At 38.4% G+C, this 27,741-nt stretch overlaps 1 protein-coding gene across 4 annotated transcripts in view; it reads right to left on the minus strand.

Moving 5' to 3' along the window:
• Positions 1–27,741, minus strand: part of SLC8A1 (solute carrier family 8 member A1) — a 385,340-nt gene that overhangs the window by 330,995 nt on the left and 26,604 nt on the right. Inside the window, exon 2 of one of the 4 annotated variants that reach the window (XM_086700455.1) lies at positions 22,131–22,201. The exons of 2 other annotated variants lie outside the window; for them this stretch is intronic. The gene's annotated coding sequence lies outside the window, so the exon portion shown is untranslated. Of the gene's footprint in view, positions 1–22,130; positions 22,202–27,741 lie in introns of those variants that run through there. One more of the 4 variants, XM_086700453.1, reaches the window with a different exon arrangement.

Here is a 27,741-nt window from a genome sequence, read left to right on the forward strand (position 1 = left end):
GGCCACGGGGGAAAGGAGAATCTGACTCTAGGAACCCCACAGCTTGAGTATGAGGCCAGTGGCTCTCAAGACCCTGCCTGCACTTCAGAATCTCCTGGGGAGCTTTTAAAACTCCCAGTGCTTAGGCCACACCCCAGACTGATTAACTTGGAATCTCTAGGGGGTAGGACCCAGGCAGCAGTATTTTTTTCCTTTTTCTTTCTTTCTTTCTTTCTTTCTTTCTTTCTTTCTTTCTTTCTTTCTTTCTTTCTTTCTTTCTTTCCTTCTTTCTTTCTTTCTTTCTTTCTTTCTTTCTTTCTTTCTTTCTTTCTTTTTTTTTTTTTTTTAAGATTCCCCGGTTGATTCCTACAAGTAACCGAGGTTGAGAGCCACTGTTCCGGGCCACTAGCCCTCAACCTTGAATGTGCATTTGAATCTAACCTAGGGATTGCGGTTTCTTATGCAGGCCTAGGATCTGCATTTCTAGCAAACTTACCAGTGGTGTTGGTACCGCCTGAATGAGGACGGTGATTTAATTAACAAGGGTGTTCTGCATGGATCTAACAGTCAGGGGTGCACAGCTTCGCGGAGGAAACCAAGCTTCTTACCTCGTATGTTCCCAGGAACCATTCTCCCCAAGCAACATTGTCCTTGCCTTGCTAGAAGTTAAAATGTTCTTGACTCTCCACAGACTTTTTGTTAGACTGCACTGACTAGTGGGTGTAAACAGAATGACATGTGGGGAGACACAGAAGGTCACTACCTCTGTGTAAGAGTATGTCCTTAGCCAAAAATTACTTAGGGTACTGATTTCAAGGGAGTGTGAGAGGCAGACGTTTGGCTCACACTCAATGAAAGGGACTTGGAGAGAAAAGCGGCTGCTTTCTAAATGACACAGAGCAAAGCATGTAACTAAAGACTCCACCCCCAGGAAACAGGAACAGGCTAACTGAAGGACACTTTTTTCCCCCAATCTAGTCTTTTTTTTTTTTCCCAATCTAGTCTGATAGTAGGTTAATTTGAATTTTGGGGAGAAAAAATCTACATTAAGGTCCTCTCTTTACCTAATGCCATTAAAAGGCAGCCTAGGACCCAGTGATTTGGCACCCTTTTTTGATTTGGCCCCATTTCTGAATACTAAATTTTTTTATTCTTCTTCTTCTTATTTTTTTTTTTTTTGCCTTTTATTTCTCATTAAAGGCATCTTTACAGGGGTTCCAGGGCCCGAAGGCAAATCAAACCTTTTGCTCCCTCCAAAATGTCATACATGACTGGATTTTTATTGCAAGAATTATCAAAGGCTACATCACTGGCACAAGGCTTAAGGTAAGGAAATTGAGTGGTTTCTGCAGGCTGTGGCTTTGGAAAGAACTATTGTATGTAGGAAGGTGGTGATTTACATTCCAATGCCAATAGTATTTCTTAATTGTAATCTTGAATATGGATTTCCATTCTTTTCATTGAGCTTGGTTATGGATTGCTAATGTTATGTATCCAAAGCAGTATGGTATGACTGTCTGGGGACTCCACAGGGAAATCACTAAGATTTGATATATTCTCACGATGGTTCTGATTTTCATGAACCAATTCCCTTCCAACCTTCAGGAGATCTTTTAGCAAACTTATTCTCAGACCAAGTATAAATGTGAATAGGCCCTATTTTTTCATCCAGTCTACAGAGCAATTGGACATATGATCAGGGCTACCAAAATTTGTTTTTTAATTTTTTTTTAACACGTATTTATTATTGAGAGACAGAGAGAGACAGAGCAGGAGGAAGGGAGGGGCTGAGAGACAGGGAGACACAGAATCGGAAGCAGGCTCCAGGCTCTGAGCTGTCAGCCTAACGCGGGGCTCGAACTCACAAACCGCGAGATCATGACCTGAGCCGATGTCGGATACTTAACCGACGGAGCCACCCAGGTGCCCCCAAAATTTGTTTTTAATGTTTAATATTTTACTAGAACCCTCAATAATCTTTCCTCATAAGGAAAACAAGTACATGAGTTGTATACAAGTACACAAGTATAAAAAAGTAAACAAATTGTAATATTTTTCATTTTTACTTTGAATCACTTAGGGCAGAGGTACCATTGTTGTTTTTCTAGTCTTGGGTCTTCTCCAGGGCATGAATTTGGAGCCAGTTGGAGCCAGTCATTCCCCGCCTCGTTTCCTACTGTGCTGGCCTTCACACTCAACTACCTGCTCATTCTTGGGCTTAGTCTGATACAGATTTCTGCATAAGAAACAAATAGTATAGTCTCCCGAGCCTAATCAGCAAGCAGAGCTTAGCCTTGGCCACTCTCCCACATCTAGGAACTTCAGGTGGACCACTGGCAACATATGTGCTTTGGGTTTCCTTTGGAAACAGGGCTTTGATTCAGGGATGACTGCAGGGACTTTTTGTTGACTTCTAAGTGCTATCGTTCCTCCTCACTGAGATCTTGTTCCTGCAAGTAAACTTCTACTTCTCTGTTTTGTTTTGACTAGTTGAGCACCACCCTGTGAATTCCATCCAGTAAGTGGACCCTGCTGCTGGGTGGGAGCAACCTCCCCAGTAGACTCAAACTTATAACCCATAATTCCTTCATTGGCAGATCGCCTACTTCCTCTGAACGGCTCACAGTGTTTGGATCAGGGACCTGCACTTCCACATTTGAGCAATTTATAGTCAAGGATTGGGCTTGGACCAAATCCTGACACTTTTGTTCTCCATTTCTGCACCTTATTACATTAAGGATATTACCTAGTCAGTGTCCCACAGTTTTACCAATGATAAGGTGACCAATGAGTAACTCCATGGCAGAATCATTAGCTAGAGCAATTAGTGGATCAGTAAAGAACAGAAACTGGTTAAGAGTTAAGGATTTGGGGTCAGAATATCTGGGTTTGAATCTCATCACTGGCTGTGTAGTCTTGCGGAAGTTCTTTATCCTCTCCAAGTCACAGTATCTTTGCCTGGAAAATCTAGATGGTAAAAATATCTTTAAAGGAGCCATAGGAAGGATGAAATGTATATAATATGCTTGACATAGTTCCTGATCGTAGTAATTATTTAATAAACAATGCCGATGTTATACTATTGTTGGTAAAGTTCCATAAAAATGATATTCATAAAGTAAGAAAAAAAATGTCTATATAATTGGGTTCTACATAATCAGGCCATCTCATTATCAATAATGATCACGCTATCATTTGCACTATCCAGAATTCTATACAATAAATAAATCCAGGAAGACGGATGCTCTACAGTAGAAGAGTACTTTCATTCACTGTAATGAAAGAAGCTGTTGTGTACTTTCCAATTTTGTCTTAAGTACAGAGTGTAGTTATATGTTGGATAAAAGGGGCACCACATTTGTTATATTGGTTTGACACGATTTCAAATCCACTTGTTTATGACAAAGACCAAAAAAAAAAAAAAAGTTGCTTTTAGAAGTAAAGTTGTTCTGATATAAGAATGAAGGAAATTGTGTCAGGATATCATCATCTCATCTCTTCTCACCAATAAGAACTCAGCAGCTCAGCTGCTGAGGGCCCCCGTGAGGCTTCTGGATAAAAACACACAAAAAACAACTAAGGCAAATGGGCATTTAGACTATAAATACCGGAGAGTTTGTAAGGACTATCTGAGAGTGTTCAGTCTGGGCAAGGCGACTCCTTGCTCACCTAAAATAGCTCTCCAAAGACCTTGGGGCATTAGCTCCTGCCTTGGTAAAGGCGATTCTTACTGGCAGTGATGAAAACCATCCAGCAGCCCTTGCAAAGATCATCTTGCCCATCAACACCAGAACTACTGTTCCCTAGCAGCGTGGTCTAGCAACAGGGAACTTTTACTTTTGCACTGACAGCTGGACATCAGCTCGCAGTGGGCTAACCCATCTCTCCCAAGTGCCAACTCCTATAAAGGTACAACTGAAGTGAATGTGGACTTTATTCCTTTCCTTTCCTCTTGCCTGGAACAATAGTGTGGTTAATCAATCATCGATTTGGAGTGTATTATTTCTTCATTGGAGGCATGTTATTCTTTATTAAGAGGCATCCTGTATGCTATTGACTTGTGACATTCCCGCAGTGAATCTGCTTCAAAGAAATATCTGGCAAAACAAACTCTGTCTCTGGGCACTAATTTGCTTTCCAAAACAAAACAACATTCTTACTGGATCACAGTATTTCTTTTCCTTTAGGTCTGGGTATTAACTTGATCCCATCTCTGTGATAATCTGAGGGTATGATTTCCAATAGAGTCATTTTATTTTTTTTAATTTTTTTAAACGTTTATTTATTTTCGAGACAGAGAGAGACAGAGCATGAACGGGGGAGGGGCAGAGAGAGAGGGAGACACAGAATCGGAAGCAGGCTCCAGGCTCTGAGCCATCAGCCCAGAGCCTGACGCAGGGCTCGAACTCACAGACCGCGAGATCATGACCTGAGCTGAAGTCGGACGCTCAACCGACTGAGCCACCCATGTGCCCCTCCAATAGAGTCATTTTAAACAAATTCCACTACAATGAAAATTTTGCTTATCACATCAATTTTATTAACAGATGAACTTAACCTGCAGGACATAAACTTCTTCACTAAGTTTGCACAAATGTTCCTCAGTGTTGATTCAAGGACTCTCTACCAACAGAGATTCAAGATCAAAGCCTCCAGGGTACTCTGTACCAGCAAACTGTTCCTCGCAATCTCATCAATCCAGTTCCGAAGCAATGTCCCTGCGAGATTACACTTCAGCTTTTTTCAGTAAATCTCTTTTCTAAAGCATCATCTATGACATATAGCTCCCTTACTGCATCTTCGATTGCTGGCCACTGATCAGAATATTCTGAGAACCACCAATGTTTTAGCAGTTACCAAAGTGTCCAGACAGTAGCCCTTGACAATGGTGACAGCAAAGATACCTAAGAAGGACATAGACTGAACTTACGGATGGCTTCATCCGTGGTTTTTAAGATGCCGATTCTGCTACCACCAGAAGTATCTGGAAATAATGAAACTATATGCCTTTGTCTCTAAAAATTCAGAATCTTTTCTAGTGTGGCCTAGAGTCTAGCAATCATGAGCAAGAAAAGTTCCAAAGCTACATTCTGTTTTTCTTTTCTTTTAAAATCTTATGCTGTCACTCAAAAAGCTTAACCGTCTTTGGATTTGCTTAACGTTTTTTGAGAGTGTATACCAAAATAAATGTCATTTGTGTAGCTATTGAAATCATTTGCCATATACAACCTAACTTGTGTTTACAGAATCCTTAGGAACCAATGAGGGAGTTATGATTACCCTCATTTTACAGACTGAGATAGTTCAAACAGATTTACCCAACCCCGGCTACGCGTAAGTATCCATTAAGTATACTTAAGCCCAGACCCACTCTTGGAGTTTCTGTTCTCATTGGTTGGAAGTGGAATATAGGCCCTGGAAATGTTTTCAGTTCCTGAGTGGTTCTAAATTTCAGCCAGAGCTGAGAACCACTGGCCTAAGATCAAATAGGTAATTAGTGGTAAGGACAAGTGAAACAAAAAAAATCCCTTTACATCTGCCACAATGCTGCTTGTAGTCTGCTATTCCATCAAACATTGGTATTTAACAGAATATAAAAGTAAGGACTCTTCTTGGAAACTTAAGAGAGCGTGCAAATGTTTGAGGGCCTTTTACATCTCTAAGGGGCATAAGTGAGTTTTGTAATTGACCTGACAAAAATATACAAGCAGATTAGAAGAGATGATCAAGAAAACTGAGTCCATTGGCTGCGTGGCCTCTTTCTGTTTTGTTGAACACTCAATCCCCAGCATGTAGAACAGTTTGGGTATATGGTAGATGAATTAATAAAGCACATATTGTCCCCTGTAAAGGACTGGCCTGTGTGGACAGAAGATGGGTTTTGGTTCTAGGGTAAAGTAAACTCTTTGGCCCCTGTCCAGTGCAAATTGCAACTCAATAGCAATCATCTCCTTGTAGCTATAGTGCAGGCCCTGGTTAGCAACTGACATGTCACCATATCCACACCCACAGTCCTGCCTGGCCACCTGCTCTGTGATGACAGACAGATTGTCTGTGACATTGCAGGAGGCCAGACCACACAGAGATGGCAATCTGACCAAGCCTCAGGCGTGCGCCTGTAAACTGACCCTTTGTCAATTATCTCAGGAATTACTTATAAGCTCATTTGGCCCACTTTGTAAGAATGTCAGAGAATCTCTTATTTCCTGTTAAGAGAGGCTCTTTAGGCATACAATTTATGGATATGTGCTTGTTTTTTCATATATTATTTTTCAAGAATCAAGGAATCTGTGAATTCTCTGATATGTTCAGAGTCAGTCATCAAGCAACTCTTACTAAAGGCAAAAAGTGAGGAGGGGCAGAGACAAATAAAATGCAGTTAAGAATAGTCATGTTAATTCATTATTTCATTCATTCCTTTATGTGTTCATTCAACAACTATTGATGAAAGCCTACTCTGAGCCAGGCACCGTCCCAGATCTGAGATACAATGGAGAAAACATCAGTTAACTTTCCCATCCTGGGGGGACTGACATACTACTACAAAAAGAAGAGGAGGGAGGCCACATAAACAAATGGACACATAATAGGGTATCAGATGGATATACTGCTATGGAGGAAATGAAGCAAGGCAGTCAAGATCGTGACTTCAGGAAGCAAGCACTAGTTTAGGTGGTCAGTTTCGCAGACACCTCAATGAAGTTGGAATTTCCTATTGACCATGCGATCCCTTTTTTTGAGAGTCCCAAACAGACGAATTGATAGAGTACAGTGTTTTGTTCGCTTGATCATTTGAGTTGATCTGCCTTGAGCTGAGGCTCTTTTAGAAATTCCCACCTCAGAGTAGCTGGGCATTATCAGGCCAAGTTGCAGAGGCACAGACACGCGGTTTGCACCTGTGCGTTCAGGTGCATATTCGTCTGAAGTAAATCCAAGAGTTGTTCCAGAAAGACAGCTCCCAGAGGTTGCACATAAAATGCCTGTATTTCTTCTAAGGCAGAGCTGCTGCAAGAATTCTGAGTGTCCCTTCGGTTTTTATTTAAAGGATGGTGACTTCATACAACTGGATGGCAAACTTTACATAAGAGAGCTGTCAGACCTCTGATCACAAAGTCAACAGCACTGGTGAGGAGGGAAGGGAATAACATATGTGTAGTTACCGATGGTTCTAGTGCTTCCTCCCATGAGTTTGTCACACCTCCTGTATCCTTCTTTCTACATTCTTATCTGATATCACAAAATACATATAGCACACACACACACACACACACACATATTGAGCTCACACACACAACACTCTTACACAAACGCACACGTTTACAAGCACAAATCTTAACTGTGGCTAAATATCTAATTATTGGTAAATCATCATCTGCGAATTTGCAAAAACACATGAAAATAATAGCTGACTTCTAATTTTTTTCTGACTTTATTTAACCTTAATTGTCTTCAATTGGCCAGATCTTAAATACTGAGTTTCACATCTACGTAGCAGCTCATAGGCTAACACAGAGTACGACCCATGTACTGCCCTCTTTCAAAATGAATGATGATAGATTTGAGGCCTAAAAAAGAGACTTGATTTATGTATCTTACAGATCTTAAGAGACATTTGGTTTTTGTCTTCCTGTTTCTTATGTCAAAAAAAAAATCTCTGCATCTAGAAATTGCTCAAAGAAAACCAGATTTGATATGGAAATTATTCACAGCAAAATGCCAACCTAACTCAAAATAGATGATCAATACATATGTGTTGAATAAATGATGCAAATTAATGGAGCATGCCTTATTATAGGGCAATCATGTAAAGAAACTTTGCAGATTTACTGGCGGAATTTGTAAATCATTCGGGCAGCAAATAGTAAGTGACTACTCCATTCAGTGCCATGAGCTAAGTCCTGTGGGAGTTAAAAACATGAATTAGATACCTCTAGGAATTTAACTCCACAGTGAGAATCAGACTCTGAAAATTTTTGAGCACATGAGGGCTAGAGCCAGAGAAGCACTTCCTAAAGGTACATCTTGAGGAGGGTATGAAATGTGTCAAAGTGAACATGGTCAAGGATAAAGAGACCAGTAAGGAGATGATCGCAGTCATTTCACAGTAGGCCCCAACCAGTACGGGGACTCTAAGCGATGACTGGAAAACAAAGGAAGAATATGTTTCTCTTTCTCCTTGGCTCAGAACTTCAGCAGAGTCTCATTACTACTGCTCCTTCCCCAGCCCAGTATTTTTTTAAATCACTGAGTTTTCACTTTCAGAGGAAGCCTTCTGGATAGTTCCAATTGGAACACATATGATTTCTGTAAGGCTGTTAGTATTCTAGGAAACAAGTCTCCTTTAAGTGTGTATACTAAAGGGGTGGGGGTGGGGGTCATCTGGCCCAACAGGCAAGGAGAGTATTTCATCCCTGGGATGGTGCATGGTGATAATAAAGAGTAGACAACCCTCAGTTAGTTTTATTATTATTTTTAAATTCTCCACAAACAATGAGTCCCCTATTTTTTGCACCTTAGTGTTACTGTTCCCACTGCCTGACCCCCTTGATGAGGATTGCTGCCTTTTTTTAATAGGATATGGGAAACTGAGAGTATCTGGTCTTCTTTCTATGACTTATATCTGACTTGTAAGTAGAGAGCAGGTGAAAAGATCCTAACCCCCTCACCCCACCCTTACAGCCACTCCACTAGTAAATTGTCAGACATTTACATCTACTGTGTGGGAAAGCCAAATGGAGCCAAGTTTGACAAAGTATGGCCTTTATAAAGAGCCTCTTACTTCCCCTTAACTAAAACTACTTTTAATATTATTTTAGAAATATATAGAATAGATGAAGAAACTCTGAATGTAGTCATAACATTTAATCAAATATTTTTTGTCTTTTGATCACACACACACACTCACTCACTCACTCAGAAGAACACTGTTTTGCTGAAAGCAGTCTTATTTGTTGGATAAAAGATTCCGGAAGAACCAATTAGCTTGATTTTTCATATGTGTCTCTGACATCTCTTGTGACACAGCCTTATTCTGACACAAATTAAAAAGCTGTACATTTGTCATTAGGAGAAATCTAGTGTTAATTGATCACTAACAATACTTGGCATTGTAAGATATATTTTTAAAAGGGAAAGCATGTATTAGATGTTTAGATCTTCATCCTTTTGTTTTAAAGTGAAATGTTATTATGCATCCCAATGTTTATAGCAGCACTATCCACAATAGCCAAAGTATGGAAAGAGCCCAAATGTCCATCGATGGATGAATGGATAAAGAAGATGTGGTGTATACACACACACACACACACACACATACACACACACACACACACACACACACAATGGAGTATTACTCGCCAATCAAAAAGAATGAAATCTTGCCATTTGCAACTACATGGATGGAACTGGAGGGTATTGTGCTAAGCAAAATTAGCCAGTCAGAGAAAGACAAGTATCATATGACTTCACTCATATGAGGACTTTAAGAGACAAAACATATGAAAATAAGGGAAGGGAAACAAAAATAATATAAAAACAGGGAGAGGGACAAAACAGAAGAGACTCTTAAATATGGAGAACAAACAGAGGGTCGCTGGAGGGGTTGTGGGAACGGGGAAGGGCTAAATGGGTAAGGGGCATTAGGGAATCTACTCCTGAAATCATTGTTGCACTATATGCTAACTAATTTGGATGTAAATTAAAACAATAAAATGAAAAAAATAATAAAATAAAATAAAGTGAAATTTTATTTATTTTATTCAAAAAATTTAAGACATTTGATTTTTTTAATGTTTATTTACTTTGAGAGAGAGAGAGAGCAGGAGAGGGGGCAGAGAGAGAGAGAGAGAGAGAGAGAACCCTAAGCAGTCTCCATGCTGTCAGCACAGAGCCCTACACAGGGCTCAAATTCATGAACTGTAAGATCATGACCTGGGCTGAAATCAAGAGTCAGACACTTAACTGAGTGAGTCACTCATGAGCCCCTAATACATTTGATTATAAATTAAAATTAAGTTTTAATAAACTTATTTAAATAAAATTGCATTAATAAAGGAAACTTTTTTTTTCCTTTTTCTGTGAGAGAAAGTATCTTATGGTCAGAACAGATGTGAGCTTGAATTTTGTGGAAATGGGCTTGAAATTTGGTAGTTACCTGCTAGCAATACAATCACAGATAAAAATCATTTATTCATGCAATCATTTATTGAGTTTTTAAAAGTAACTCTTAAGAAAGAGACCGTGTGAGACATAAGGAATTATCGAGAACACATGAGAAAATTGGGCTTTCATACTGAGGAAGAAAAGAGACATTAACCAAATTGCCCAATTTTCTACTACAGGAAGATGACCATTTTTAGAAGAGTCTGTTCTTTTTATATCTTCCATAAATGCTTTCCCAAATTACCCTCTTACACCTATAGATAAGAAGAAATATTGATAGCCGAAGTGAACAAATTAATTCTGGTTCAATTCTGAAATTGACAATGCATTTCATAACTAAAAGATTCCTATATTTTCACCTGTTTACTTGAAGTTAAAATTTCTGCATTGTAGTATATATACAAATAAGCAATTATGCACATTGTGTTATGTACTCTGTCAGGAGTTGTGGGAGGACAGTACTCAAAAAGTTCCTCCTCTTTGAGTAATGAGAGGAGGCTCCCAAAGGAATTGTTTTAAAGACTGTAAGAAGCAGAGACTGATACCTGATTTCCCAGTCTTGTCTCCAATTTGCTTTTGAATTATAAAGTCCTGGGGTGATGAAAAGACCACCAAGGAGAAACGGGGTGTGGTGGTCTCAGAAGTGGGGCTGCAGCATGGAGATGAGATAGGGCTGTAGACCCAAAACAATAATCCAATCACACAGAAGTTGTTCCGTGCCTGGAAAAGATGCTGAGGAAAGGGTTCCTCCCCAGTGGGAACAGTTAGGGACTTTACCTGACCACACGAAGCATATAACCAATGGGATGGGTCAGCAGTAGGATCCAACATGAAGGAGTTGCAACCTTGCCCCAAGAAGTGTTCCCCTTCCTGCATCCCTGCTGGAATAGTACAGGAATGTAGAAGAAAGAGGGTGAGCAGAAGGTAGACAATATCCCTTCCTCCCCAAGTCTTTAGAGCAGTGGTTCTCAGTTGGGGTGGTAGGGCTCCTTAGGGGCAATTTGGAAATTATTGGGGGTGTTTTGTTGTCACGATAACATGGAAGTTGCTATAGACATTTAGTGGGCCAGGGTCAGAGAGGCAACGCATATTGCAATGTGTGAGCCAGTTCCATACAGTGAATAATTGTTCTTCATTTCATAGAACTTTCATATGTTCTATAGGACACTCATATAGGTGAAGAAACTTACTATCAGAGCCTAGAACCTAACTCTCGTTTTTGTAGGAGTAAATATTTTTTGCATGTTTTGACTTAACGCTGATTTTTCCAGGAATGTAACAACTGTGTGTATTCAGGAAAGATTGTACTTTGTTTTATTTGAAAATTAACAAGAGCTGTCCACAAGTTTGGAAAATCACTTCATTGATGGCAATGTTGCTTGTTAACCAGCGTTTGTAGCTGTTGCCCTCAGGGTAGTTCTACATAATGGGACAAGCATCTGACTGCTCCAACAGATCTTTTGGAATGGTGATACCTGAGTTTTATAAATTGAACAGCATATTAGCTCATTTTTAGAATATTGGCATTTATTCCCCTTTTATGGTATAATTAGAACATTTTACAAAATTGTTAAAAATTATGCATGGAGTAGGTTATGTTATCCATTAATTTTATTTCAGAATCATGAAGAGCTTGCGACAGCATATTTGTTGTAGGCGAGGGAAGTTGGATGTGAAGGAATTGATAACCTCTCTAAGTTTGTAACTGTCTAATACTTGCAAATGTAGTCTGAAGTGTCAAGGACAGGAATTGGGGGAGAAATCTGCATCAGTTATGAGCTTGAAATTTAACGATACATGTGAATGAGTCAATTACAATAATGAGGCTCGCTCAATAACTCAAATTGACCAAAAATTTTCTGCATTGGTATGCCTTTTAGGGAACCACTGCTGGAGAGGAGTTCCACCAGAGAACTCCACTGGAGACAATCATTCCAAAATGACTTAAGGACCTTCCCTGTAGCTTTTATATTCCAACTGGATGATCACATACTGGAAAGGTGGAAAGAATGTGTAGTTACAGTTTTGCTACTAACTAGTCGCTGCCAACCTTGTCTCTTTTCGTCTCTTCTACAGAATGATGATTTGCTAACTTTTGCTTCTTCATTAAAGGTCACAACAGCCCTGAGCTTTGCATCTCTTGCAAACCGAGAATTCAAATAAATTTTCTGTCTCTTTCAATATGATTCTGAGAATCATAAAGTGCAAGAAGCATAAAGTGTTTGCAATGACAGGAACTGTGATTCTGTACCTTCTTACATTCCAAGATACTCAGACCCATAGCTCATGTTGATTGCTTGTCCTTCTCCCAAACCCAACCCAAGGAGCATAGATGCTAGAAAGTTTCACTTGGTCTTTCCACTTCCAATGGATGATGCCAATTTATTTATTCACATACATGATGTACCTGAAAAAACCTATTTATGATTACTTAACATCAGTAACTCATTCTAAATGGCCCAAGAGGGCACTAAATATAGGAGTGTCTAGATGTTGAGATGAGTTAATCATATATTCGTATAGGAACAGGTGCTCTAAAAACAAAATATACAGAGAAAGAAAGAAGCTGGGTACGTGCTTTAAAAGATGGATTAATTTGAGAGTGAAATCCCACCAGGAGGGAATAGTTAATTAAATCCTCTGAAAAGAATGGAATGGAGCCCCAAGGCTGGCTGGAGTCTAAACTGATAGAACACAGTGTTTATCATGCCCCTTAGGGTTTATATCTGACCCTCGGGAAGGTTGTTCAGCTTCAATTTTTTTCTGTCCAAAGATTTCACTGTTAAGCCCCAGTTACCCATCTTGAAAATGTCTCCTACTGCCCAGAGATGAGACAGGGGTAGGGACTGATGTAAACCCAATGCCACTAAGAGGACAGCTCAACGTAAAAGGATCTGCTTTATAGAGCATGGCCCATAGATCACACAACAGCACTGCCCTCCTTAACAAGGGTCAGCATCCTGATGGTTCAAGTTGCTTCTGATGAGGGATGATGGTGCTATTAATTGTTTAAGTATTATAGAAGAAGGAAAAACTCTAAACTGTTCCATTCACTTCTCTAAATTCTCTTTTTCCTCTCAAAAACACTGCTAGCTACCATTTTTGTCTCCCTTTGTTTCTTCTATAGAATGCTGACTCGCTACTTACTACTTTTTGCTTCTTCATTAAAGGTCATGTCATGTCTCTTTGCATTTGACATTCACATAAACAACTTATGTCCTTTTATTCCCTCCAGAATGCTATTTTCTTTCATTAAGTCCTTATTAATTTCCACTTTTCCCCCCAAAAACAATAGTGGTTTCCTTTGATCCTTTGGAATTTACTATGTGTTCACCATCTTTTTCTACCACATTCGTGATACTACATTTTTATGGCTATCACCTTGTAATCTTCACAAAGTAATTTGCAATAACAACATTGAAGATTTTTTCAGATATTATCATATTCCTGTGCAAAAATGAATTATTATTAACTGTGTCTATAACGTTAAGCAAACTAGTTCAGGATCCTAGATCTCAGGTTGAATGTATACAAAATGGGTATTGAACTGATTTCTGTCTCTTTCCTCCATTAAACCATTGAGATTTCATGATATAAAGTCTCAGCATTCACTTTAGGTTTCAAAGCTCATGTTCCATCATTTAGTCTACATCATATGTCACAAGAGAGGTGATGTGGATTTATCAGCATCCTCCTCCATATTCGGAAATTCCCTTATCTTGTTCAAAACACTGTCATTCACTTTTTCTGGAAAGATAACTTTGAGACAATACTGACTGTAGTGGTGTTTACTTACTTAAAAATTAGTGGCGTTTGTGTATTTTTTACTGTTTATTGCTATTGCTTTTTACAGAAAAAAAATGTTCTTTCCTGTCCATCTAAACAATAATTTTTCAAGTCAACAATCACTCAATTGTTTTGATGAGGAAGACTTTTCATGTCTTTCCATGTGGTTCCCAGCATCGCCCATTAAGTTTAAGTAAGCTCCTCATGAAAGCAAAAGAATTTTTAGATTATCATAATTTTCTATCTTTATTGTAATTTCTCTTAATTAAAAGTAGATTTTCTTTTCTGCACTTTGTGTCTAACTCGGTGTGCAGAAATTTTTTGTACATAATAAGCTGCCTTTAAATACATCCCTCACCCTTTATCATAGTAAATTTCAAACGTAAGTAAAAGAAGAAGGAGAAGTAGAGCTAGTCCCCAAGTACCTACTTTCTGCTTTGCCAGTTAACAACAAATTGTCGAGTCTGTGGCATCTAGATGTCTCCTCTAGTTGATATTGTTGATATCAACTAGTTGATATTTGTTGATTTGTGTTGATATTTCAAAGTCACTCCTAGATATTACATTATTTTCATCAGTAAATACTTCAATGTATATTTCTAAAAGAGGACTCTTTTTCATAACTGCAACAACATTGCCACACTTAAGAAATTGACAATAATCATTTAATTCCATCAGATATCCCGTGAAGAAATGTCTCTGATTCTCTCATTAAACAATATGTTTGCCATTAGTTTGTGAGAATAGTGATCCAAATAACATTAAAACATTACATATGTATGAAGTGTCTTTAAGAACCTCTTTACCTATAAATCCCTCCTCTCTTTATTTTTGCAGTTGAATGTTCTAAGACATCAAGTCCTTTGTTCTGTCAAGTTTCACACATTCTGGAATTTGCTGAACACATTACTATGATATCTTTTAATGGACTTCTGTCTTCTATCTTTTCTATAAATTTCATTGCTTATCTGGCATGACTGTGTGATAGGGAGTCTTGTGTATATACCTCACATTTTGTCATATCAAGAAGTAAATAATGTCTGGTTGCCCTCTTTCTGTGTTGTTAAACTTGTTAGTGTGTTCAGGTATCCTTGGCTTGATTCATCTATCATAAAGTTCCCATCTAGGGGCGCCTGGGTGGCACAGTCGGTTAAGCGTCTGACTTCAGCCAGGTCACGATCTCGCGGTCCGTGAGTGCGAGCCCTGCGTCAGGCTCTGGGCTGATGGCTCAGAGCCTGGACCCTGTTTCCGATTCTGTGTCTCCCTCTCTCTCTGCCCCTCCCCCGTTCATGCTCTGTCTCTCTCTGTCCCAAAAATAAATAAACGTTGAAAAAAAAAAATTAAAAAAAAAAAAGTTCCCATCTAGTGTTTTCAGCAACCATTGATGATTATTGCCAGATCCTTTATTTCATTGGAGATTTAAAATTAGAAATATTCTGTAATTACTTCATAATTTACTAATTGGAATTCTTAAAAGCAGAACTTTCTCTTGAAAGGGAGCAGAATTTGCCACCCCAAATATGTCTCTTTGGTATATGGATTATTTTAGAGTTATTATTTTTTAGAAATTTTTGTTTTGTTTTGTTTGTTTAAGTGTGTTTGTTTGTTTTTGCACGTGAAAGATTGAGAGTGTGTGCGCACAAGCAGGAGAGGCAGAGAAGCAGAGACAGAGAGAGAGAGAGAAGCCCAAGCAGGCTCTGCACTGTCAGCTTTGGTTTTGTTTTTGTGTTTCTTTTTTTAGGTTTATTCATTTATTTCTTTTTGAAAGAGAGAGAGAGAGAGAATGAGAGAGCATTCTGGCGAGCAAGGGAGGAGAAGAGGGGGAGGAACAGAGAGAGAATCCCAAGCAGGGTCCGTGCCATCAGCACAAGCCCAACATGGGGCTTGAACTTGCCAACCGTGAGATCATGACCTGAGCCCAAACCAAGAGTCAGACGCTTCACAGACTGAGACACTCAGGTGCCCTTAGAGTTATTATTTTTAAGAAGCAGACAACACAGGAGAAAACTGAATAGAAGCTACCATTTTGTGAGAAACATTTACTTTTACAGGGAAATCTCCTTCTCTGTACCAGAAGGAGGATGACCAACTTTCTAGAAATTCTTATCAATGGAGAAGCCATGTATTTAAATCTCAATAACAACCATATACTTGATTTCTGTGCTTTTCTTGATAGCCTTTCATAACTGGACACCCTCAACCCCAACATTTTTCTTTTTTTTCTTCATCTGCAGATGGCATTTAAGGTGATGGTTTGGGCCATTTTAGGAGTTATTCAGTTTTCCTGCATATCTTCCAACATTTATACAAGAGGTATACACGCTACTAAACTTCTGTTTATTTTTCTCCTGTCATTCTGTCTTTTATTACAGGGGGTCTCCGCCAAGAACCTAGAGAAGCACAGGGAAAATTATTTCTCCTCCTCTACTCTCATCAACTGTTAGGTTACCCTGAAGTTTGATTTGAAGAGTGTTTTAATACTTTCAGTAATCCTACTTATGCACACTCTTTCCCTATTTTCTCCTATTTGGCTTAATCCACTTTTTAATGTATCCCCCCCCTTAAAACAGCATTTAATTAAAAACTGAAAAACAGCATTATTTCAGTTAAGTCTCCATACTTTATAGAGACTTAAACATTTCCTGTTATGTTTAAATCCAGGCAGTTTTTCTAGAGGGCAATCTGGCAAACTTTTTATTTTTAATGCGCACGCCTTTAGTCAGAGTAATTCTGCATCAAGTAACCTAGCCAAAGAAAATAATTGAAAAGTATGCACAGATATAAATGCACACAAATTCAACACAGCATTGTTTATAATAGTTAAAAATTATTGCAAACAATCTAAATGTCTAGCAATAGGCTATCTAACACATTGTGGTAATCATGAGCAACCATTGAAAATGGAATTATAGATCCATGTTGACATGAACAGAATGATCTATAGATCACAAACATATATTGTGTTAAAAGCAGGTTACAAAAAATATCATGTATAGCTAGATGCTATAATTATAAAAGGAATAAATTCATGAGAATAGATACAGATATACAGCTATATGCATAGAAAAATTCAGAAAGCTTATCCCTTCAAATGTTACTTATACAGATTTCTGGACAGTGGCACTGAAGTAATTTTCTCTTTCTACTTTACTTACTTTCATAGATACATGCCTTTTTTTTCACAATTAACAATGAAAATAAACCAAAATTTTATTTATTTTTTATGATTAAAGAAGACTTTTCAATCAATAATAAAAAATGTCTTTAATTGCAAAGAACCCAATAAATCAATTTTCAATTTGTAAATAAAGAAGATCCTTGTTCACTGTCACTTGAGCCTAACACACACCACTCTTTCTTCTTCCCTTAAATGTCATGGTGCAGATTACAGTTAAATAGTTTTGCTAGTGCTATGATTTCCACCTTCCAACTTTTAAAATTTTATGTCTACGCTTGATGCTTCTTCTTATCACCTGTGAAATTGCTGACTTTATACTAAACAGGGCTGCTGGAACCTTTACACTGAAGGCTAAGTTTCTCAAAAAGAAGCCTTTGCCATTGCTAATGTTCCGTGGTCCGTGGAGACTCTGTGCATATTATGCTCTTAAATTTTTAGTCTCACTTTGTGGTATAAGTATCGATAACCTCACTTGACAGAGGAGAGGAAAGGCCATGTTCACACAGCTAATAAACTCCTAAGCTGGGAATCGGATCCAGGATTTTTGACTCTAAAGTCCATTCCTTGCCCTCTTGACCACCGTATCCCCTATTGGTCTCATTCACCTCTTTCCTACCTTGAAAGTCTCATCTGACAAGTCTTAACCACACAGAGAAGAGCTTACTTAATTCTCTGCCGCCACATTTGTTGGGATAGATTACCTTATCCATCAATGTCTAACCCCTCATCACTAGCACAACATTAGCTCCTGTGAAAGAGGGACATACTACTGCTTTCACCACCCTATGTACTGAAACAGTCATAAATTGCGAGCCAAGCACACTGAATTGTTATTGCTGCCTAGACATAATGTTTTTCCATCAGTCAGATAGAGGAAGCACACCCTTCATTCAAGTAAGAAGTAACCAACCTCAGACATCTGTCTGGAAATACGCTACTCATATACCCCGTGGCAAGAAAGTTGACAGGAAATCTGAAATGATTACTCCAATTGCAATGAGCTGAAACAGGTTGTTTAAAATTACAACCAGTGCAAATATCAGATAACTGGCAAGAGAGGGCAAGATTCACGTTTCAATAAAAATTTCTAAGGCAGAAACTTTAATATGCATGTTTCTATATCACATGGGCAAATCTTAAAAAAATTAAGAAGTTTTAAAAGATATGTATGCATCTATGATGCGTCACCTGAGGAATGAAAGGGGCAGGGCATCAACTATGTAGGATAGAGCACTCTTCCGGCTGAGGGGAGGAATGTAGTGAGAAGGACAATGGACAAACTTGACCTATGTCTAAGCCAGGGGGATCAGGTGGGCGTGAAAACAGAGGAATCGAAGATGTATAGAGAGCCAAGTGCTGTCAACAGTGACCTAACCTGCATGTAATAAAGCAATGTCCGTTTGCATGACAGTCTTGCAGTAAACTTACCCTTGCATGTTGTGAAGTAAAAAAAAAAAAAAAACCCTAAGACCTTGAACTGGAAGATCTAGATTCCAGCTTGACAACATGTATCACTCAAATTAATCTTTAATCTCTGTGAGTTACTCCTTTTATAAAATGGAAATGAAGCATTTCATCCCCGCCCCCAACCCACGGAGTCACTGAGATTGAATGAGAAAACACTAGGCATAGCATAAAGCATCATGTTAATGCAAGGCTGAGATTTTAGAATTATTTGCCAACTACCCGATCCTAACTGTGTTCTTGCCTGTTTCAGAGATGCATCGTCCGTCAACAAATGTTTTCTGAGAGCCTACTTATGTACCAGGCCTGTTCGAGGTGCTGCCCGTACAGCACGATAAAACTGACTGCCCTTCTGGAGTTTACATAGCCAATCAGTGGAGACCAAAATTATAGACTACTAGATTTGTGAGGGCCATTAATGCATCCAACTCAACAGACATTCCTGAGCACCTCCATGGGTCAAGCACAGCGATGGAATGGAATGTACACACCATCTGTTGTAGAGCTTATGGCTTAGAAGCCTGGCGTTGGCCGAGTTTAAGGTGAACCATAATACAGCATCGTACAGCTAAGATAATGCAGTGGAGACACACAACCCCTGTTTAGGAGTCAGGAGAGCATCCCGAGGGAAGCAGTGCACATGGCAGAAGACGGAATAGAGAAGAGAGCTAGTGACAACTTTCCCATGCTACCCTGCAGTTTTGAGTACAGTGTTCCTGGCTGCGTGCATCCAAGGAAGAGACCTGAGACACAGAGGATCTAGAAATTGTTAACACATGGTACATGATGAAAACAACCCCTGATGATATCTATCTTGGAATATTAAAGACTTAAACATAATAAATATCTTATTATAAATAAAATAAGCTTATTTGGTGTGATTCTTAATATAAAATTTCAGTTTAATGGCCAAATATAAATCTTCCTAAAATCCCCATTCCCATTTCTTCTGTTTTTCTGGAAATACCCTTCCTTCACTCTTTAAGCAACTCACATTGCCGCTCCTCCATTCCAATATTCCTTATCCTCTTCCCTGCTTTTCTTTTCTCCATAGCACTTAACACCTTCCTACATGTATATATTTGACTAATTAATTATTAATCTGCCTTGTCTCAAAATAATATGTCATGTGAAGACAGAGGTTTTATATGTTTTGCTTATAGCTATATTTGAAGTTCCTAGATAAATGTCTGCCCTATAAATATTTGTTGAATAGATGAAGGAGACATGTCCAGAATATGAAATGCCACATAGAACATTTTATTTCTATTGTAGCCAATTGAAGGTGATGGCCTTATTTCTTTGAGTATTAATGCAGTGGGTAAAGAGTATAATCATATAGACCTACGATTTTTTTTTTCTGATAGAAAAATATATTTTTCCTTTTATGCTTCCAGTGGTAAGGAACTCATTACCTCAGGCAAGGTGGATAGACAACTCTGATCTCTCCTTTTTCTTCTTACATTAAACCAAATTCTGCCACTTTGTAAACTGTCCTTAGTGATATTAATTTCAATATAAATTGATATTCAATATAGAGGTAGACATAAATCGGTTTAGGATTGAAAACATGCCTACAAGTTATAGTACTAATAAAAAAATAACTTTCATGATCTAAGGCATTCCATTTAAGATTAGTCCCACTGTTCTCCTTTCTGCAGTGCAAATGATGAGACTGGCTGTCTCTCAGTAGGTTGTCTTCTTGCAAGGCTGGTTTTCACGGATCCCATTATCCTTGATCAGGACAATTGCCCTCTAGCTATATGATTTTAACTATGGCATCCTGGCTTGGGAAGCAATGTTATCAGATGATGTTTTTAAAATTTTTTAATGTTTATTTATTCTTGATAGAGAGGGAGAGACAGAGCATGAGCAGGGAAGAGGCAGAGCCAGAGGGAGACACAGAATCTGAAGCAGGCTCCAGGCTCTGAGTTGTCAGCACAGAGCCTGATGCAGGGCTTGAACTCATAAACCCCGAAATCATGACGTGAGCTGAAATCAGATGCTCAACCGACTGAGCCACCCAGGCACCCTGCTATATTTAGCCCTAACGGATTATCTTTTCTATAATTACTAGTCATAATCTGCAGTCTTTGTTTTCTTCTTTGGGGCATATGTTTAATGTGCATAATGAAGCCTTATCTCATGGCTACTAGATAGAGTACCAGAAAGGGAAATTTACTTTTGGACAAAAATATGTATGATTTCTCAGAAAAGGATACTGTCTCAATGGTAAGATTATATATACCCTTCAATTTATTTATTTATTTTTTTAAGTTTATTTACTTATTTGGCGGGGGCGAGGGAGGGCGGGCAGAAAGAGAGAAGGAGGAAAAGAATCCTAGGCAGGCTCTGTGCACTCAGCATGGAGCCAGATGCAGGGCTTGAACTCACTAACTGTGAGATTGTGACCTGAGCTGAAAGCAAGAGTCGTATGCTTAACCAACCAAGCCACCCAGGTGCCCCAAATGTATCTTTCAATTTCTAATTACTTTGAAATCATACCTCCTAAAGCTTTGATGTCAACTTCTTTTTTCCTCCACGTGCCTTCTAATATTTTGATATTGTTTTCAGTAATGAGTATAATGGTAGCTGACATTTCTATATTGACTATAATAGTAGCTAAAATTTATTAAATGTACTTAGCACTGCTCTGAACACTTTATAAGTATGAAGTTACTTAATCTTCTTACCAGCCCTTCGACATAGTTGTTGATAGTATCTATGCTTTAAAGTTAAAGAAACTGAGGTACAGAGGCGGGGAGTAAATTCAGGCAGTTTGGTTCAGGAGAATCGTGCTCGTGACCACAGTGTTAGAGCTTAAATGGATTCACATTTGGATTCATGTTTGCAAAGCTTTAGTTATTTGTATGTGCAAATAAGTTGAAACAATAGTCTAAGAGTATACTAAAATCCTTTGTGGAAAGAGGAAGACATAATGAATGCAAAAAAAAAAAAATCATGACTTTCTTGGAGTCCTAAGAAATGTATGTAACTAAAATAATCAAGCTATTTAACTATGTCTTCATCATCTTAAACTTAGTTATAAAATAATTACTTAGGGATCTATCTGTTGATAGCTTAGTGTCTTAGATAGGCAGTTTTTGAAATTTGTGGGCCCAATTATACTCTTAAAAATCAGTGAGGGCCTAACAGAGCTTTTGCTTTTGTGGTTATATCTCTGGCTATTTATTAGAAATTAAATTTATTAGAAATTAAAACTAAGAACGTATTCGATATGAAGTTACTCATTCAACAAAAATAATAATATGTCCATTACACGTTAACATAAGTGATAAATTTTTACCAAGATAACCACATTTTCTATAACAAAAATATTCCACAGTGAGAATGGTCTTGCTTTCCAGATCTGCAAATATTGCTAACATTTGGCTTAAGAGAAGGCAGCTGGATTTGCATATCTGATTTTCCATTTAATCGGATTTGTCGCAATATCACGCACTATGTAACTTCTGGAAAACTCCAGTGTACGCTTGTGAAAAGATGAAAAAGAAAATGGCAAATTACACCTTCATATTATTATGAAGAAAAGAGCGTTCACCTGAAAGAATTTCCAACACGTTCAGCAGCACCCGCATCACACTTTGAGAACTGCTGTCTTGCAATGACTGACTAGGAGAAACACAAAATAAACCTTAGGACTTCCCATAGATACTTACATAAACTAGATTCTCCTACTTTCGGTTCTATTGAAAAAAAAAAAAAACAACAAAAAAACAAAAACAGCAACAAAAAAACAACCACATAGCTTTCTATGATGTTTCTGAAGTTTTAAGGAGTTCAGAGGAATTTTGCTCCCCTCAGCAATTTTCTATTCAAAATGTAGTTAACAACCTTAACATAGTGCCAGACTTGTTTTCTCTCTAAAGGGCTTTTGTTTCCTTTGAAAGCATGGAACTAAATAAGTAATGAGGAATTAAAAGCAATTTTTACAAGTCAGTGAGAGCATTTTGAGGACAATTGTGGACTGTTTTGATTTTGCTACGCAAGTGTCAGATTCTCTTAAGAACTATGACCTTTTCCTGCTGGCATACTCTTCATATCATCTAATTTGCAACAACCTGTTTTCCTTTGTTTTCCTCTAAAGGGACCCTATACAGTCTCTGGGTCCAAGGCCTAAAGCAGAGTGTTGTCTCAGTTTCCCAGGGCCACCACAGGCTATTGTCCAGACTCCTTTGCCTCGATACCTGCTGGAGTTCATGCATTCATTTAGGGCTAGAAAGATCAAATCTTACCCTTCTGAGGTTTGCCTTAGACTGAAAATAGACAAAGATATAATCTAATGTTAGATAATAATAAGCCCTAGAAAAAACGTAATCATGTCATGGGGATAAAGAGTGACAAACAAGGGATTTAGGTAAAGTAGGCAGAGAAGGCCTCCCTCAGCAGGTAACATTGGCCTAGACATCTGAATAAAGTAAGGGAAAAATCTATTTCTGGGGCAAGGGCAGTCGTGGTAGAGGTCCTAGAAAATGCTAATTCCCTCATGCCAAGAAGCTTGGATTCTTTGCATTCGAGGAAAGAGCAGGAGCCAGTGTGGCTGGAGCAAAGAGAACAAATGATAGAAATATAGGAAAGGAGATGAAGACCGAGACAGGTTGTAACAACTTATTCTAAGAGTGCTGGAAACTAATGGAAGGTAGGAAGTAGAGGACTGTCACGTTTGAAGAGAATCGCTCCACTGTGGGGAACTGCCTCAGGGGCATGATGGAAGCAGGAAGGCCTGCGTGGGGAGAGTTGCCAGTGGCTTTCACTAGGATGTTAGCAGCGGGGAAAAGAGGGATCCAATCTGAGATCTAGTTGGACGGTAGAAACAACAGAATTCGTTGATGGATCAAAAATGGGATATATGAAAAAGTAAGAAAACAAGGCTAAGTGGATTTTTCTGTTGAGCTGCTGGGTGAATGTAGTTTGCTCTTTACTCTCATAGGGAATGTAGGGGTGAGAAATGAAAAGTTTGGTTTTGAATGTATTAAGTTTGAGATGCCTAGTAGAGCTCTAAGAAGGGACGTTGACGTCTCGGTTGAGAATGTGAGTCTGAAACACAGGGTTGTGGCCTGACATAAAAATTGGAGCATTGGTGACATGTGCATCGTTGCTAAAATCCATTTAAAAAGTTGGGAGCACGCTGGAGCCTGGTACTTCCGGTATTAGCTTTGTCCTGATGATATGACTATATCAAGAAGACTAGAGTACCTTGTGAGAAATGTACTTTTCTTTTCTCTCCAAAAAAAAAAAAAAAAAAAAAAAGCTAATTGCAATGGAGAACATGCACTATTCTCTTGATTTCTGAGCATCTAGGAATAGCGATCACCCATTTCAGATTTTCTAACATAATTACCTCTCCATAGTCTGTCCTTCACTCTGTTTACATCACCAAACTTAATGCCTACTGCGTATTAAGTACTCATTAAATTTTTGAAGGTGTGAGGGAACCATTAAATCAATGAATAAAAAGTTAACCGTCTATTTTCTCTGATATTTTGGTCTGGAAAATATGGTTATGATTAATGTACAGGTACTCTTACTTATAGCAAGTGTAATATTGCAATGACAGTGTGATGCATTATTTGCAGCATTCAGTGTTTAAAAACATATAATACTATCCTCTGAAAACAGGAATAGAAAGCTTGTGAAATACATACGTAAATTTCTTGGGCAACATAATCTTTTAAAATTTATGTACTGATTTTAAAGTTTACTTATTTATGTTAAGAGAGAGACAGCGCAAGTGGGGGAGGGGCAGAGAGAGAGAGGATGAGAAGGAATGCCAAACAGACTCTGAGCTGTCAGCACAGAGCCTGATGCGGGGTTCGAACCCATGAACTGTGAGATCATGACCTGAGCCGAAATCAAGACTCTGAGGCATAACCGACTGAGCCACCCAGGTGCCCTTAAAATTTATTTTAGTAGGCTGAACTACCATGGAGTCTGAAGAAAACGTCAGGTTTCTTTTATCTTAACAGACAGAGGACCTTACCATGTAGTCCTAGATTGGGGAGCTAAGGTTTTGTAGCTCCCTATTCCTGGAACCCTCTGAATGCCTGCGAATAAATCAGTTCAGTCCTCTGTGCTTCAGGCTGTTATCTGTAAAATAATCAGCCTGCTCCTGTCTCCCTACCCCCTCCCTATTTCTTTGTCTCACGTTATTAAAAAGAGGTAATTTCTTGGGGGCCCTGGGTGGCTCAGTCAGTTAAGCATCTGACTTCTGCTCAGGTCATGATCTCACAGCTTGTGAGTTCAAGCCCCGCATCAGGCTCTGTGCCGACAGCTCAGAGCCTGGAGCCTGCTTCGGATTCTGCATCTCCCTCTCTCTGTGCCCCTCCCCCGCTTGTGCATGCACGTGCTCTCTCTCTCTGTCTCTCAAAAATAAATAAACTTAAAAAAAAGAGGTAATTTCTTGCCACTTAAACAATATTTTAGAAATGATTGCTCAACTTTACAGTCACTACCCAAATGAAAAAGACTTTTGACCTTTTGCTGAAGGAAGAAAAGGGGGTCAGTTGGCATGGAAGTTTTCTTCCTTTGGCTGAAGATGAACTTAACTGCATTTTTTTTTTCTGCTCTGTACACTTAAGCCGCATGAGTAATTCATCCTTGTGTTGAGCTGCTGAGTTTCAGTAGGTGTGTGTGTGTGTGTGTCCGTGCATACGTGCCTGTGCATGTGCATGTTTGTGTATAGGAGACTTGGTTGACGTAGGAACTAAATACAAAGACACTGGTTGATAAACTTTCAAGAGGCCTAGAGTAGGCTCAGTAAATGTTCATTTCTGAATTAGAGTAGCTTGATGTGGCACAACGAATTTCCAGAATAGTTGTGACTTAGTACTTTTCAGGAGCTATCCGGACTGCAGCTTGGAAAAAAGTCAGAGATGATCACAATGTGTTAACATCTTTTCAGAAAAAAAAAAAAAAGCTCTATTAATACATAGCATTATTATTATTCCAGCCTGCCTCCTTCGGCCACACATTTCGGCATCAAATTGTAAAAATCCAGTGATACAATTTCTGGAGGGTTGTTTCACTCTCTCTCTTTTGCCTATTCATTAATATTGTTTGAGAGGTAATTTCTTTTTTCTGCCTTTTTATATTCAGCTGTATCTTGGTTGGGGGTGATAGAAGTCCTTTTCTTTCTCAGTTTTTCTGCTCTCCACACATACATTCTCTCTCTCCTTCACACACACACACACACACACACACACACACACACACACACAATTACCGATTTTCTGAAAAACAAAGCAAGTCACTTGTTTAAGGCTGTCTTACTTGTCATAGGGAGGACAGTTGTTATTTGAGCCATAATCAGCATAGTACTGCGCTGAAACAGGCAGGTGTCTTTCAGTCCCTGTTTACATATTGCTGAGGCCGACTCAACTCAGTGTGACCTTTACAGAGCTAAACTATCCCAACAAATTGCAATCGGCCGTCATGTTTGTATTTATAAATTCAAACAGTGGAAAAATTATTTAAAGCAACGTGTGTTAGAGAATCAAATGTACTGTCCATTTAAAAACCTATGATTTCATTTGAGTAATAAAAAGTCACGTGCTTAGTTTTTTTCATTATACATATACATTTGCATTATACATATATACATGATACATTTTTCCTGTACATACAGAGTGCGTGTTTCTCTCCCTTTTAAAAGATCAGTTTCTGATGGGTTCCAAAGGATCTCAGTGATAGCAAGATTTCAATATAATTTTACTCTTTGATGGATTTTTCTGGGGAATTTCACGTCCGTTTCACGGGATATTGCATTTCATTATTGATCAACTAATTTTAAATTTCAGGAAAACTTGCAAGTCCATCAATTCAGCACGAATTCAGAATGTGCAATCATTTAGACATTGATTGTTACTGAATAAACATTTAAAATATCTGACTAAATTTCTGAGGTCCTTTTGGGGGAAATTCAATTCTAAATCAGTATTTTAAGAAAATAAATGATTAAAGGATATCAGAATTTATATATTTTTGGTATGTAATTTTAACTTACAAATTTAAAATTGATTTTTTTGTGTCAATTTTTTTCGTTGTTTACAGCATATAGTCACAATGAATTCTTGTTCCACTAAAACCTGAAACCCAAATTTTTGATATACTATTTATCTTTTAATCAGGACTTTTCTCAGGCTTAGGAAAATCATAAGTGTTCGTTAGATTCATAGAAATCTTTCTCTTGGTCACCTGGCTGGATACCACTTTTTCCCTCAAGTTTTCTTGATTTAGAGATTATAGTGATAAATACTTCCTACATTCCATAGATGAGGAAACAGAAATTTCTCATCTTGGCTAGAAAGAGAAAACACACCAGGAGAAATAAACAGAGTTTTCGTGTTCCTATCTCTTAAAACACTACCTTCATTTATTTTTTTTTAAATTTCTGTAATGTTTATTTATTTTTGTGTGAGAGAGAGAGAGAGAGTTAGCAAGGGAGGGGCAGAGAGAAAGGGAGCACAGGATCTGAAGCAGGCTCCAGGGTCCAAGCTGTCAGCACAGACCCCGACGTGGGGCTCGAATTCATGAACTGTGAGATCATGACCCAAGCCCAAGTCGGATGCTTACTTGACTGAGCCACCCAGGTGCCTCTCGCTTCATTTCTAATTGAGAAAGATCACTAAAATATGAGTGATAAATGTTTCCATCTTAGCTTGGATTATAAGGTGCTTTGACATCTTAAGGTTTCTGGACTTGCGGAAAATATTTTAAAAGTTGTGAATATGGGAGAAAAATGCAAGACTATTTAACATCACTTGCATTTTTTATCTCTTCATAGTGGTCCATTTAATAGCTGTGTAACTGCTTATCCTTAGTCCCCACCCATGGGCTGCTCATTAATGTACCCGGGCAATTTCTTCCTGACGCCACATCTATTGATACAACTATGAAAATTGAGGGCCAATGATAAGGTTTCCGTAGTGACTCAATTTTACCGAGGAATGGGAGAAAAATGGGACAAGGAAAGGTCATATGATAAAAAAAAACTGCATAGTTTCATTACTGTTTTTTTTTTTTAATTACATTCTGATTTTCTGTGGTGCCAGTAGAGAGGCCATCAACATTTATTCTTTAGAACTAAAACAAACAAAAAAACCCCTCATGAAACACTGAAAGAGGAAACCAAAAGTTGCTCTCTTCCCCAAATG

The sequence above is a fragment of the Puma concolor genome, chromosome A3, assembly GCF_028749965.1.
Source record: "Puma concolor isolate L17-30 chromosome A3, mPumCon1.1.hap2, whole genome shotgun sequence".
Lineage (NCBI taxonomy): Eukaryota > Metazoa > Chordata > Mammalia > Carnivora > Felidae > Puma > Puma concolor.